We start from the raw sequence: 15,771 nt of genomic DNA, 5'->3' as shown, positions 1-15,771 counted from the left end.
ATAATCCAGCCAAATCGGTGTTCTGGATGATACGAGATACAAATCCATGGAAACAAGTCGTGGCTTGGGATCACAGACCGGTTTGGGTTGGAAGAGACATTGAACCCCACCCAGTGTCACCCCAGCCATGGCAGGGACACCTCCCACTGTCCCAGTGTCCAGCCCCAATGTCCAGCCTGGCCTTGGGCACTGCCAGGGATCCGGGACAGCCACAGCTGCTCTGGGAATTCTGTGCCAGGGGCTCTGCCCTTCACAGCCAAGAATTTATTCCCAATCTCTCATCTAAACCTAGCTCAGGGAAATCCTGCTGGTGCAATGTACCACGTTCTTCTAGAGCATCTCACACCATCTCTTTCTGAGGAGGAAACAATGTCTTGGGAAAACAAAGCCGGGCTTGTGCTCTCATGCTGAGGGCTCAATTAGCTTTTGTATTCACCCCGGCTCAGGTGTGTTGGGTTTGGGGTTAAAGAATCTGTTAAATCATTCCACCTGCTTCTCCCTGCATGAGCCAGGTGTTTCCATTTAGAACTCAATTAGCACACACACAAATAAGCTCCCCCTCAGAGCTGGGTGTTAGAAGTTTTTGGAGTGTGCTCCGTCCTCCTCCAGGAAGATGTTACTTGTGTCTTCTTTTTCCTGGGATGGTTACTGCTGTGGCTTTTCTGCTCCCTCCTTCTGGGATGTTTAACAAGTGGAAAAAGTTGTCACCTTTTGTCTGGGAAAAGGAGCCGAGTAGCAGCAGGAGAGTTGCTGGTGAGTTTGGACAGTGACGTCTGTGTTTATGGGGGATAATGGTGTGAAGATAATGAAACTATTGTTTGTTGGATAATTGAAAGAGTTGTTTATTGTCTTGGAGCTCTAAGAGAAGAGGAGGTACTTCTGGAAGTCAGTGCTTCCCAATATCTGCCTTTTTTAATTTTGGGGAAGGCTTCCATCAATTTAAATTAAAGCAATTAAAGCAGTCCTTTGTTACCGATCAGAATGTACATGGTGGAAGGGTTTAAACCCAGCCTGTTGTTCTGGCTTTGTCTGCCCACAGCTGCTCGTGGTGCCTCCAAGCCCTGTGTCCCTGGGGTGGTGGCTCCCACCCTGTGAGCCCTGTGCAGCCTGGGAAAGGTGACAGAGCTTTATGGGCGATGCTGAAGTGCTGAGTGATCGCTGATATTAAAATATGCTTCAGTTTAGGGTTTTCTGTTATTACCAAGTCGACCTTTAGCTCAAGATGTTGTAATTTGGCTGCTGATCCATAGTGCCAGATGGAATTCTCTGCTGTTTGGGGGTGATTGAAGTAATGAGTTAGTCTTCTGTTGTAGAAGATCAGACTGCTTTTATGTATGGGAGAGGTTTGGGAATCTGTGAAAGGTCATGGAAAATCCAGTGTTGTCCTCCTCCTCATCTCACCCAGGGCTCTCTTGTGTTCAGCTATGGATGGATTAAAGTGTGAGAGGTCCAGGGTGGGTGAAAAATAGGTGAGAGCTTGTTTTCAATTGTTATGTGAAATTTTTGTGGAAGAACTGCTCAAAATGGAGCTGGGAGACTGAACTGGAGGTGAACCTTGTGATGCTGATCTGAGGCCCCTGGTGAAGCTGGAAATTGCTCTTGTAGTGTCTGGGATGAGACTGCAAATCCCTTTTGTGACACTGCATGTATTAAGCTGTTTCCCCCTATATAAATAATGCTTTCTGCTCATAAATCATTTTTGTGACTCCTCTCTGCACTTCTTTGGATTTCTTAATACTCTTCTGCTATTCTAAATGCTATTCTAATACTAAATACTATTCTAAACTGGAATTTGGCGGGTGAGCTGTGAGTTTGTGTTTTCACCTCGCTCCACTGAGTTTTGGTGGCTGTGTTGTACCAAGTGGTGGAGCTCGGGGTGGGAAATGTGACTGAGCAGCTGCAGTTCAGGGAGGTGAGCTCAGGAACCTCGGTACAATCCTAGTCCAGAGGAAGCTGGAGATAAAACCTGCTTGTGGTAGGCAAGAGGCCCAGGAGTCAAAGAAGCCCTTTCTAACCTTAGTGTGAAGCTAAACCATCCTAGGTGACAAACACGGGAATTCCATGTGTTTCTGGGGTCGCCATCAGTGCTCTTGGGGATCTGGTGCAACTCTTTCTCCAGCTGGGAGTGTTGCTGGTTCTCCATCAGCTCAGCTGTGCCTCCCTTGTGCTGATTTTGGCCCCAAAGGGTTCTGGTTTCAGGGCTCTCCCAGGGACAGTGATGAGGAGCCTTTTGCTAAAGGAACGTGTTTGAAAAGCTCCCTTTGGCTTCCTAGTTTCCCATGGAACCAGTTCTGAAAGAATAAGGTGATCCCTTTTAAGTGTTTTATGTTACTTTGCACCTGGTTTCTCTCTGACTTTGTTCTGAATAGCCTATTCAGATGCTTTTCAGCTATTGGAAGTTGCTATTTTGCATTAAAAGGCAGCATATTTCCTGTGTGATATACTGGAGATGCTTCCTGAAGGGTTTCTTAAATCATGGCATTGAGCACAGACATTCCAAAATTACTTTAGTCTGTGTTCCCTGGCTGAGAGTTTTAACTGCCTTATCTATGTCTGCTTTAGGCTTGTCTCATTCCTCCTGTAGTTAATCTTAGACACTTTGTAAAATTCCCTTATTTAAAGACTTATTTGTGCTGCTCTTCTTTTCATATCAGGTCTGACTTTTTCTTTGATTTGACCTTCATTTATGGATCATCATCTCCATCAGGTTGGTGGGCAGGTACTCTGGATCCTTCTGCCACTCTCTTTTGTGTCTATTAGAATATTGATTTGCAGAGAGTGAAGTATAAAAAGTCAATATCCCATTAAGTGGAGTAAAGTGCTAATGTTCTAAGGCTGGACAAGTTCAGGTTGGTGTCTGCACACTGAGGTGTGGGCTTGGCTGGGCAGGTGAGATAAAAACATGTCCTTGTAGTGTTTTGTTCAGGTGTGTTCATGGCAAGTAGCCGCATCCTAAAAAGTGCTTATAATGCAAGAGGTGCTTAGATTTATTAGAGCACTTTGTTTTTTACTAGTGAAACAGTAGAATATAAACGTTCTGCAGAGCATTTAGGCCAGATGTACAGACAGGAGCAATCTGATGTGATAGAGTGGTGCCTGAAGTGTTCAGAGAAGTGTGGAGACAGCAGGTATGAAGGTTTTATTGGTTTTTGTTAGTATGAAATGCCTCAACAGCCTGCCACTGAACATGGACAACTCAAACACGTTTTTTTTGTCTCCCACTTTTGAACCATTCTCAGAGCAGCCCACAGTTATTTTATCATGTGCTCCTCGTGCTTCAGAGCCAGCCATGAACACCTGACTGACCACAGGTGCAATTCCTCTCTGATTAAAATGCAATTAACGCATTAACACCTGTGGCTAATTGCTGGGCTGGGAAGCTGTGGTTTGGCCGTTTATAGCTCAATCCATTTGTGCTTTTCCAGGCTTTGTGTTTGGAAATGCCGGGAAGCACAAGTTGAAGATCAGTTTATTTAAGCGTGCTTTAGCTGCACAGAGAGGGCTGACCTTGGAAAATGCTGTGTTTGAATAAAGCAGTTTATCAAAATATCTCCAAGTGCTTTTGCAGAGAGAGATGAACTTTGTTTCCTTTCTTGTACAGATAAGAAAACTGATGCAGGGACACATGAAAGAAGTTTAAGCAGTGGTTGAGCTCTTGGTTATCACAGGGCTCTGCATTTTCATCCCATGTGCTGCTCTTGCAGCATCGATTGGGTAACAGGAACCATAAATCTCTTTGCCAATACACAGCACTCAAAGTCTTGACTTTGAGATGAGTAACAAAGTTTTATAAGTCAGTGATGTCACATCCTTGCATGTATGCAAAATAAAGTAGAGCAATGAGAACCATTCAGCTCTCGCCGTGCAAATGGGTTCCTCATGAATAGTAAGGTATTTTTGTGAAAATAGTCCTGATGTATTTCAAGTAATTAAATTCACTCCTATTTTGGCCTGGCAGCAGCAGGTGAGCCAATTCCAAAGACTAGATGGACTGCTCATCTCTGATGTTTTGCAGGGAATCTTTCCTGAGTGTATTATTCTATTTTTGTTAGTAGAGAAAGCCACAGAACACCCTCCCAGTTAAAGACTTGTGTAACAGTATTTCTTCAAAAGAAACTCATTACCAAGTGAGACACAGAACTGCCTCCCAGACTGGGCAAATTCCGTCCCTTTGAAGTGCACATCAAATTCCTCCTGTGCTCCCCATCTGCCTTGTATGAACAAACTTCATTTGACATTGGTGACCTCTGGCATTTCCCTCTGGGTGAGGGAGATGCATTTGCTCACCATTTGAGTCTTTTATGGACTACACGTGTAATGGGCAGTTCCAGGGGATTGCAGGAGTGTTTAAATGGATGTATCAGTGATACAGCAGGCTCAGCAAACTTCTGCTGCCAGTTCTGCTGGGTGGTTTCACTTAATGTGCTGCTGCTTGCCAGAGGCAGAGCTGCCAGAGTGAATGGAGCTGGGAGAGGATCCCCCGTGGATTTGCTGTCCTGCCTGCCCCCAGAACGTGTTGGGCAGGGGCTCTGGGTCGTGGCTGGTGTGCTGTGGTGGCTTGTGCATTTTTACAAGGCTGTGCTCTGTGTCTGCCCTGGCCCACGGAGGCTTTCCTTGGCACACAGGTGGCCGTGCCCAGGTCCTGCTGGGGCTGATGGAGGTGATGCTGCAGCCCCTGGCAGAGCTGGCAGTGGTGCCCTGTGTTAGAGTTCAGGAGCACATAATCACTAATGATTGCATGAAGGTGCTTTATTAAAGAGCTCTGGGTGTCAGGGGTATATAGACCCAAATCTGATCCCTCTTGCTTTTGAGCTGAACATGTTTTATACTCTATTGTTATATAACTTACATATTAATTATTAAACTTACGCTGTTCTATTGTATGTATTGTTTTTACCCAAGCATGGATTTCTCGTGATCCCCCCCAAACCCCTAACATTGTTCCTCATGTTCTTTAAACAATAGTTATATCTAATCACATCTAACAATTGTATCATTTATCATATATTGATTACACAGGTGCAGTTTGACATGATGTTTAGCAAGCACAAGGCCTAACATTTCCCAGGGCCTACTTTTCCCAAGGCTTGCCAAGCCCAACTTTCTTTCTAAATCCCCAAATTTTCTATGATTTTGAAACCTTTTACTATCAATGTCAGCAGCTGCCTGTGCCCAGGGGTGCCAGGGAGTGCTGCTGCTCTCAGAGCTGTTCATGTTATTGGTTAATGTTATTGGTTAATATTTATTTCAGGGTTTCCTTGGCCTTCACCCAGTGCATTCCCTGCAGGTTGTGCTGCACACTGGCAGGAGAGGTTCACAGCTCTGTTTTGTTTTGTTCAGGGTACTCCTCAGAGCCCACCTTGTTTTCCTTTGAGACACGACTCTGCCACCTGTGCTGGAGCTATTTGGGTCACAGGAAAGGCCAGGTGTGCACCCAGGGGTCCCTCTGTGCATCAGTGACCCTTGGGGTGTGGATATACACGTTTCATACAGCGTTTTCACCTCACTTTCCCCCAAAGGACTGTGCTGATTGAAGTTGGCTCCTCAGAGAATCTAGATGCTTCCTTTTCCCCCCAGCTCTCATCACCTCATAAAACAGGGGGTGATGAAAATTTATGATTTAAGCTTCCTTTTAAAAATAAAAAATTGAGTTTCCTGCTCTTGATTTCTCAGCACTAGTGTGGCGTGGTGCCTGTAAATGCTCTGGTTGGAGTGGTTCTTTGTGGAGGTTTGCTGTGAGTGTTTCATCTTGCTGCTTTGTGTCTCAAGAAGTACTGGGATGCAAGCCATCCGAAAATGCACAGGAGCAAAGGCTGATGGAAAATTGTAGTGCTTTGTGAATAAATAGGTTGAGTCAGGAATAATCACTTTTACCTCAAGTGAATGTTGGGCCAGGTGTGATGGATCATGGAAAAAGTCTAATTCTCATCCCGTGTACCATCATGGTCTGAGCCTTTTCTTTATTATTTAAATGATTTAACAGTAATAAAAGTAGGTTAAAGTTTTGTTTTTCCCCCACAGGCAACATTTGCTTAGAATATTACCAGTTTTTCACAGTGATTCTGTACTGTTCATGCTTTCAGAAAGATTTTGTGTTGCATTTTTTTCCATTTGCATTGTAGAAAAAGATCTTTTGAGCGTAGAAATGTCCCTTATCTTGTCTTGCTGATCCATAACTCTAGTTTAAATTAAATCCATAATTTTTTTCTTGTTGGTAGGACAACAGAAAACATAAAGGTGAAATTAGAATAGGAATATGGATTAATGTTAACTGTGTGTGCTGTGGTTAAATAAATCACTTAATGATTACAGAATAATAATTCAGTGTGGCCTGCAGTCAGACAGGATGCTTTTAATGGGGGAGGAGCAGTATAAAGAATGAATTATGTGTGTTTAATGTAGTATTTCACTGTGATAGTAAATCAATTCCCCTCATCAAATTACCCAAACAAATTTATGAGCCTCTGTGTGTCTCCAGGGCAATTAATAAACCATCTTGCATAGGACTGAGAGATGTAGTTTTGTGCTGTAACCTTTAACTACAATTTATCTCAAAGGGATAATGCTTAAATGCTAAATGTTCCTTCTCAAACAAAATTTAAGAAAGAAAAAAAACCAAGAAACATAAAAGTTAGCTTATGTAGAATTTCAGTTTCTTCAAAATTAATTACCTTTCATAGCTATTAATTTAGATGTTATCCCTCAATTTTTATCTTAATGTTCTATGCAACCCTGGTTTTGTGTGGCATTAAACTGACAGAGAGTAGGTTTAGATTGGATATTAGCAAGGAATTGTTGCTGGTGAGGCCCTGGCACAGAATTCCCAGAGCAGCTGGGGCTGCCCCTGGATCCCCAAGACCAGGCTGGACATTGGGGCTGGAGCAGCTGGGACAGTGGGAGGTGTCCCTGCCATGGCTGGGTGGGATGGGATGGGATGGGACTGTTCTGGGATTCTGTGCAAACCTCTGAGTGTTGGGAGGTGCCTGGGAGCCAGGAGAAATGGGCTCTCTGTCCCTCCAGGCATGAGCAAGGCTCATTCAGTGCCAGCACTCACAGCTGAAGATGCAAACCAAAGCTAAAACCACCAGTGGGAGGGTCCCAGGGGGATTTCTGGGCACTCTCCAGGTGGGAAATGAACTTTTTCAGGAACATATCCCTGAGCTCATTAGTCCTGCTCAGGCTCTGACCTCCACCAGTGTGTCCTTTGCATCCAGCCCCCATCACAAAGTGCTGAGCAGGCAGAGATGAAGGCTGTTCCTGTTTGGAAAACATCTGGAGCTCTGATTTTAGTGCAGCATTAGCTGAGTTTAATGAGTGTTGCATAGCAAGGTGTTCAGTTCCTCTCCCTGTTACCAGAGTGAAAACAGTGACAGAACTCCTGTAATACAGATCAGCAAAGTCATCCTTTGTGCCAGGCCTTACTGCTGATTCTGGTGTAATTTAATGTGTCCAAGGGGGTGATGAACACTGAGGGAGGCAGAGCTGCCTGGTTCTGCTGCTGTGGACCAGTCAGCTCTGACCACGTTACATGGAACGTGCACTAAGTGGAAAGCACTCTTCCTTTCACAGGATTGTTGGTGACCTTTAAATTAGGGCTGGGAGTCTCATCATAAACTTGCCAGGGCAGGAGACATGACTTTACTCCCCTTTCCCTTGGAACTGAAAGGTTATTTTCACAGAAATTACCACTTTTTACAGAAAGGTCAAATCCATATAGCTGCATCTTGAGGAGGTAGTCAGTGGCCTTGTTTATCTCCCAGTGTTTGCTACTTCATAATTCTGGGTGTTTTTTTACAGCTCTTGCTGTTGTCATTCCTTTATAACATTGCCAGGAGCCCCATTTGATGGGCTCGATGTTGAACTGCTGCAAATTGTTTCTGTTCACTCAGTTGGAATAATGGTAAATGACCCTGGTGCTGGGCTTGGTGCTCTGTAGGAATTGTTTAACTCCTTTCCAGCTGCTGTCTCCCTAGGATCCTCTGGAGCCTCTGGCTTAGGGCTCTTAACTCTGTTGGGCCTGCCAAGACTTTGTTGTGTGTTTTAGTGCATGACTTGCACACAATTATGGAAATCGTGAATAAAATTTATGAGTCCCCCAGGTGCCATGGGATTTCTCTAGGACTAAATCCTCAAATTGTTTTAGGGACTTTATCTTACAGTACATTTTACAGCTCTGAGCTGGATAAAGACTCTTTTCCAAGGTTTGACAAAGGCTTTTAGAAAATAAACCAAACCCCCTGCTATTTAGCCTTTATTATTTGTCACTATATATATCTGAAAGAACCAAGAACTTTGAGCCATATATTTTCCCATAAGTCTGATGGGTAATTTGATACTCTTTTAATCAAGTGGGTAAGATCTTGAATTCAGAGTAGTGGTTATGTACTGTTTATATAAGCTAGCTGTAAAAATTAGTCTTTTGTACAAAACTTTAAAATAAAAAGGGAGTGGGCTAGACCATATTTAAATCTTCAGTTGTTTGTTTTTTAAAGTGTGTCTAACATTAAATGTTGAGAGTCAGGAAAGTAAAGTGGATATAGATTTCTCGGCTAGACTTTGTCTGGTTTTGTTTGGCTTGTAAGAGAAACCTGTTTATAGCTCCTGCTGTTAATGTTAATTACTTGGTGTGTAGTTAGATTGGTATCCAAACATCTGCCAAGAGATGGCGGTGCAATGCTGCTCCTTGTGCTGTGAGAGCCTGGGCAAGGTCGAAAATCTGGGAAAATCTGAGCCTCCTTCCCGAGGATTTTGGTGGCCTCTCCTAGAACAGAGCAGCATTTATCAGTTCACTTCATACAAGCTGTGGGTTGAGAGAATAAGTGCAATTAAAACCATTGTCTGCTTTGATCTGCCAGCTCTGGGAAGTTTCACTTCTGTCCTGCGTTTTTTAACATGTGCTTTGGCTGGGATGGAGTTAATTTTGGTTTTAGGAGCTGGTTCTGTGCTGTTTTTCACTCAAGGGAAATCCCAAGGCAGCTCTGAGGCTGGTATCATTTCCCCTGACAGCAGTGCTGTGTAACACTGATTTCTGTTGCAGGGAATGTTGAAAAGGAGAATTCTTACTCCCAAAATGCATCCCCTGGTATTCCTGCTTGGTGCAGTGTGGATGGAGGCGAGGCAAGGCTGGTAGGGCCAGGTAATCCCTCTCATTTGTCAGAGTTAGGAGGATTCTGGTGTGAAAACCCTTCTGATCTGTTGTACAGCCCCACGTTCCAGGCACAGAACACGGAGCTGGTAATGCTGAAAAAGTTCCTTTTTGTCTGCTGCATACCAAAGTCTTCCTTGGAGAAGGTGTGTGGGAGATCAGAGGGATCCAGCTGCACAGGGCTGTGTTTCTCTGTTAACCTGGGGTGGCCTGGGTGTCTGCAGGAGGTTTTGTTCTCTCCTGGAGCTGTGCCTGGCTCTGACAGGGCTTGGGTGAAGGCTCCAAGAGTTTGTCAGGGCTGGTGCCTCCCTGTGGGAACTCACAGTGGTCAAATCAGAGATTTTTTTGGCTTCAGGCATTAGCTTGAGCCTGTGGGAAACTGAGTCACACAATTTTCTCACTCTGGCCTGGGAAATTGTAAGGAGGAATCCAAACAGTCTTTAGAGAAGGAAAACAACCTGTGCAGGTGTTGTTTGTTCCTTGTTGTTTAGAAGTGATCGAGGGGTGTTGTTCCAACTGTCCAATGCTGGTGATGTGTTGGTTTCATGAGCAGTGAGAGTTTCACCTCTCAGACCTGTCTATAAAAGATCAGGAATAATAAAACTCTCTCTCTTGTGTAACCAGGGCTGGAGAGTCTGTGTTGTCACCTCGCTGTTCCCAGTACAGTGTGACACCTCTGGGTGTGGGTCAGTGCCTGCTGCCAGGCTGGGGGCTGCAGCTGCTGGATGATGTTTCTGCTTGAGCTCTGGGGAGAGAAATCCCTCAGGAATGAGAATCCCTGCCCTGAGCCTCCCTCTCCCCGTGTCCTGTGGGTTCAGCTGGGCTGTGCTGGTGTGCTGTCACCTGCTGCCACCGACTGGGAAAGGCTGAAACGTGTTCTTGGAGAATGTCCCTCTTTGAGCACGTGTCTGTAGGGACAAGCCTCCAGTTGGTGCCATTTCTTGCTAAAATCTGAGGCTGCTTCCATGGCACTGGCACTCGACAGTGTTCCTTCCATTCATGCAGGCTGTTTATCAAAGCACTTCATCAGGGTAGTTTTGTAATATTAAACCTAAATTTTCTATGTTTCAATACAACCCAATACTGTTTGCTAATGTCTCACTATAATAAATACCTTATATACTTATTCCAATTTTATAGCTTTCTATCATTTAATTTCAGAGTGAATGTGGTGTTTCTTACCTGTGCACATCTTGTCTGTTTTTACACTTGCTCTCAAATTGAATTGGTTCAAAAGTTTTAATACATAGTCCAGATATTTCCTTTTTCACTTGAGGAAAAGGAAGGAAAAACCCTGTGTACCAAGGTGAACAAAATTGATAACCACTTGAAAACTGAACCTAAACTGGTGTGTCCTCCCTGGTGTCTGTTCCAAAGGCACGGCTGGAATCATGCTCTCTGTCTCAGTGGGCTTGTCTCTGCTCAGCTCCAGTGCAGATGGCTGGCAGGAGACCAAACGCTGGTCCTTGGCCAACAGGACATGAAAGTGGGAAGCTAAACTGTGAGCAGGAGTCCAGAGAGGCCTGGGCCTTGATCCGTGTCAGCTTTGGCGTGCTCTGCTTTTTACTTTTCTAGCCACATCAGGAGGATTTCAGAAAGGAGATGAAGGAAGGATGGGACAAGAATGAGCCAGAGGACGAATGACTCATCCAAGGTTCCCCAGCAGGATGTGCCAGGGGATTCAGGTCTTTGGAGTGTATCCTAATCCCCTTGCCAGAGTGGCCCAGCCAGAGCAGAGCAGCCAGAGCTGCTGCCGTGGCTTTCCTTTCCCTCTGGGCTCCAGCCAAACACCAGGAAAGGTGCTGGGAGTCCTTCCCTTTGGATACACCTGGTTTTACACAGTGAGCATCACCTCAGCATTAAATACCTTTGTCACTTTTGTGCTGTTATGGGGGTGTCAGACCATATATTCCCCGAATTCTTGTTTCCTGGGGATGATGTTGTGGCAGACAGTGCGAGGGTGCTGTGCCTCATCCCGTGGAGACCGGGGCACAATGGCCCAGCTGTGTTCCCCCTCTCTCCAGAGAAAATGTGCTCAGCACTGGGAATCCTCCCTGCTCGGGATTATCTGCACATATGCCAGGGTGGCAGTGTCTGAGTGATTTCTGTGTGGGGGCAGAGGGAGAAAAGCCTTTTGTTGGGGGTGTCTGTGCAGAGTTTGCTGCCAGGGATGGGTTATTCAGCAGTGACTGCATTTTGTACACAACCCCTGGCATTGCTCCTGAGTTTTTACTTGATCCCTACATAAACCTGTGGTCCTGGAGTTCTCATGAATCAAGTATATCACTGTTACCAACACAAATTTAGTTTGAGTATTGAGAAACTCTTAAGATTAAGGGGGAAAATTAATTCCTATTGATAAGCAAACTGAATGCAATTACCAAGGGTTTTTGCCATCTGTCAGCATTGTGTTTGTGTGTGTATATACATCTCCAATATCTCCAGTTATTTTGCAAATCACTTTGTATTTTATGCCCTTCCCTATATTTTTATCAAGTGTCCTGTTCTGTACCCCAGTTAAATCTTATGCTGAAATCTGATTTGTATGCATTGCATGTTGTATATTCACCCATTGCTTTATTTTCCTCAGAATATTTTTCTGCTCAGAATATTTTTGGGGTTTCTTAGGACCCATTCTCACTTCAGAACTTCTTACTTCCAGCAGCAGTTAAGGGGTAAAGAAAACAGAAATCACTTTGACCTAGTTATGGAACTAAGGCCTGTGAAATGTGCTCTGGTGGGGAGTCTCCTTGCTGGAACTGTGCATTTTGATTCCTGATTGCCTTTGTCTTTCCATCTGTTCATCTCATCTGCAGCTCCTGCACTGTCTCTCACCGAAGCTGTGATTGCTGGTGTGTTTTATTGTGTGCCAGGCTGTTGGGGACTGGCTGCTGACTTCTTTCTACTCTGCTGCTCTGCTTTTGTTCCCCTGACTCAGATCTGCCGCTCCCAGTTCCTCTCGCTTTGCTCTGACAGACGCTTTCCTTCCAGGGAAAAGACACTGACAAGATTTTTATAGAAAGCAACAAAGCCAGAATACTTTTTTTTATTTTGCATAGGACCTACTTTTCCCCGTGGCCTTTTATCTGAGTTTGCTCTTGTCTTCTACCTTCGCAGTGTCATTTCAAAACTTTGTGTTTCCTGTAGTTCTGTCGTGTACTCTTAGTGTGATTTAGGATGTGTTCTGTTAGGGTTGAAATGCCTTTCCTTTCCTGGCTGTGATAATGAGTTGAGCAGTGCTTTGAGCTGTATGTGGGATTTATTCTCCCCACCCTTGCCCTCCATCAGGTTTGTTCCCTCCTCTTTGTTGTGGAAGTGTAAATGTACAAACCAGTAAAAGCTGTACTGGTTTGGGCTGGGTTTCACTGGGCCACCAGCTCGAGTGGAGACCTGGCTGCTGGGTCCTTTCACTAAATGCATCACAAACACAAAATGAGTGGCTTTGTGATTCTGTGTCTTGAGGAGGACGCTGCTGTTCAGGCTTGGCCCCTGCTGAGGGAATATTCCCAAAGCAACTCCAGGATCCAAGTGCATCCATGAGCTTGGGATCGTGGAAAGGGGAGCATGGGGCAAAAAAATGGACTCTGATATGCTTTGCATAATTTTGGTGCTTTGCTAATGTGCTTTTTAGTATGAGTTTAAGTGTTTAAATGCTCTTGTGGTTGTTTTTCCAGCCACCTGAGGAGGACTTACATGTGGTAAAGGAATTTGACAAAGTACTTCATGTCCAAGATTCACATTTACCAAGAAAAGAAAAGGGAAAGAGCTTAGAACTTCCTACTCTGACAATGCTTCCCTCCCTCTTCTCACACTCCCACTTTCCATTGCTTTCCTAGGGGCTTCTGAAACATAATTAAATTCCAAGTAAATTTTTCTATCACAATTGGCACGCGGTGCTATTGACAATATAAACAAAGCACACAAATTGTTTAATGCAGGAGAGAGCGATAACAAAGGGGGTAGAAATAAAACCTGCCTTGCTCACAGGAGCTGCAGCCACAAGTTTTGCATTTCCAAAAACCTTTAGTGCAACCCCAGTGGTTTTGGGCAGGTTCAGTTCCAATATCCATCACCATCAGTCACAAATGCAGCTCTTCCTGAGGGAGTAGATTGTAGAATGGAATGAACTGTTTTTTTGGGAGGCCAGATTACAGGAGCTATGGCACTTTTTTGGCCTTAAAAGCTGCAAATTGTGCCTGTGGCTATTTAATGGATATGTTTTTAGGGGAGAGAAGTGATTGCCTTTATCCCTGGGGTCCCAGTGACTCCCCAGGGGAAGCGGTGGGAGCTGTCCCATTGCAGTCAGGCTCTGGAGCAGCTTCTGCTGTGCTGGCAGTGTCTGCACACATTTGTTACAGCCTGGGGAAAAGAGCCATATTTCATAATAAATAGAAGCTTTTTCTGTCAAGCACTTGAATTATTTACAAATGACAAAATAGTTGTTGGAGCAGTTTAATTGGTTAATCACCACTGATTGTGATTTACCTCTCTAAAAGGACGTGGATCTCAGGTGATCCAAATGTTCCTCACTGAGCTCAAGAGAATTGTGACAGGTGACACCAGCAGAGACTCTGCCACTAAGGGACATCAGGTTGGCTGTTTAATTACAGGAATTAAAATATGTTCATATAAACTTGTTTGTGAATGATTTCCCATGACTCACTGGTTTTGTTTCACTAAATTTTGAGTGAAATAATAAAGTGATATTTTGGTTTAATCGAGTAAGATTTGTAGCCTAGTGCTCAGTACTGTAAAGTGCGAAAGACTGTTAAGCATTTAAATAAAATAGGAATTAACGAGATGCTGAGCTTTAAAAAAGGAATTGCTCTGTGTGTGAGGTGTCTTTGCTTCCATGAAGACATCTGGAATTTCTGTGTACTCTGCATATTTGGTGGTGTGGAACAATTTTAAGTGTATTATTTTTGAAATATGTCAGCTTCCAGTGGCACAGGAGAGCAGAATGACATTGCCTGTGACAGGATTTTTAGGCTGAAATTCTGTTAGCCAGCACTGCCCCGCTGCTGAAGAAGCAGCTGTACTTTGGGATGTTTTTAAATCCTTATAATAAGGGCTGCTTCTGTAGATGGAATTGTTTCCCTGTGGTGCCAGGGGGTGAGATGGGGATGGTTCAGTACTGAGTGCTGGACATCTCCTGTCATTTCTAAGGAAGAGCTGATTTTTTTTCCCCAGTTTGATCTAAGTTCAGCTTGCTCAGACTTGGAGTGTTTCATGTAACTTGAAGCCAAATCAACTTCCATCAGCTCATGTGCTGAAAAAATGAGGAATTTAAGAACAGCTTCAAATGTGGCAATTGCCATTTCTAACAGGTGGTTCTGCCTCTGAAGTGAGGGTAGTTTGTGCAATGTTCCAGTTCCAAGTCCAGGGAAAGTTTGGCACCAGGAGAAGTTCCCATCTCAGTGTTTGGGGTTGTCCTTGGAGCATCCTGAAGGGGACTGGTGGAGGTGACAAACAGTGACCTGGGGGTCTGCAGGTGACTGCACAGTGTTTTATCCCCCTTCTCCTCTTGGGACATGACCTCAGGCTTGGCCATTCCTCCAGTACAGGTGCAGTGTTGTTTCAAAGCCTTCCTGTGGTGTTTTGCCTCCCTTACACCTTATTTAAGAGGTGAGGGAAAAGCAGCAGCTGAAAAGCTGCTGAGCAGGATATTCTCTAAATTGCCATTCCAGAGGCTATCAAGGAAAAAAGACCCTTGTGTGACCTGCCTGTGTTTGGTTCCTGCTTGTACAGCTTGTTGTGTGGTGGTGCAGCAGGAACAGCCGTGTCCCATGCTTTTCCTGCAAAAGCAGAGCAAGAGAGGGATTATTTACAGTAAAGTCAAAACCTGACCTGGGCTGGCTGTGGAAAAAATCCAATGGGCTTTAAATCTGGAGATGTTTCCTGACAAATTGTACAGGCCCTGTCTAGGATAGGGGTGTTCTCATAGGTGTAAGCTGCTAAAATGACTGGGAACTCTGAAAAGCCAAAAGTTTGAGGGATGCATTTAAAAGAAACATAGACCTAAAGGGAAAAAAAAATATAACCGTGGCATTGACTGTCTTTGTGATAAGGTCTCTGAGATTTTTCTCAAATAATTAGCAGGATATAAATATATCAGTTCAAAGAAATGTGCAAATCTCTTCTGACAAACATTATTATCTAGAGACATTCTTTTTATCTGCAGGCATTGTTTCTTGTGCATCCATGGTTACTTACTCTCCCAGAAGGGGGTGAAAAAAAAAAAGACTTATCTGTTCCCAGGTATTGTGTTTTACCTCTGGCTAGAGCTGTGCTATGGGTGAAAGAGTTTTTCTGCATAATCTATCCTGGGATCCGGTCTATAACTAAACCAGAGTAAAAGTTAATTACCAGCCAGTTGGTAAGGCCATTAAAAATGTGCCCGAGGGAAGAAGAGGATCTGGAGATAAAAGGGAGGTAAGAAGTGAACACTTGTCAGTAGGGCTGTGTGTGTGAAAGGGAAGAGAGTAGTTCACCTACATGAAATAAAAGAAGGTGAAAGTTTGAAACTCAGTGCTTAAATATGATTTGCTGAAGACCTTTCAGTTGGGGATAAAAAATAAATAAAATTCATATAATTTTAGCGTGGTTTGGGTTGGAAGGGACTTCAT

At 44.2% G+C, this 15,771-nt stretch overlaps 1 long non-coding RNA gene across 1 annotated transcript in view; it reads left to right on the top strand.

Moving 5' to 3' along the window:
- The first annotated feature begins 595 nt into the window (after window positions 1-595).
- LOC148183245 (uncharacterized) overlaps window positions 596-15,771 on the top strand; it is a 31,936-nt gene continuing 16,760 nt past the window's right edge. Inside the window, exon 1 of the long non-coding RNA XR_015773715.1 lies at window positions 596-753. This is a non-coding gene — a long non-coding RNA (uncharacterized LOC148183245). The remainder of the gene's footprint in view (window positions 754-15,771) is intronic.

Source organism: Pseudopodoces humilis, chromosome 13 (genome assembly GCF_049639895.1).
Source record: "Pseudopodoces humilis isolate 2021_Gansu_Grassland_sample_001 chromosome 13, ASM4963989v1, whole genome shotgun sequence".
Lineage (NCBI taxonomy): Eukaryota > Metazoa > Chordata > Aves > Passeriformes > Paridae > Pseudopodoces > Pseudopodoces humilis.
The sequence above is the reverse complement of the archived record's forward strand: the minus strand, read 5'-3'. Positions and strand labels throughout refer to the sequence as shown.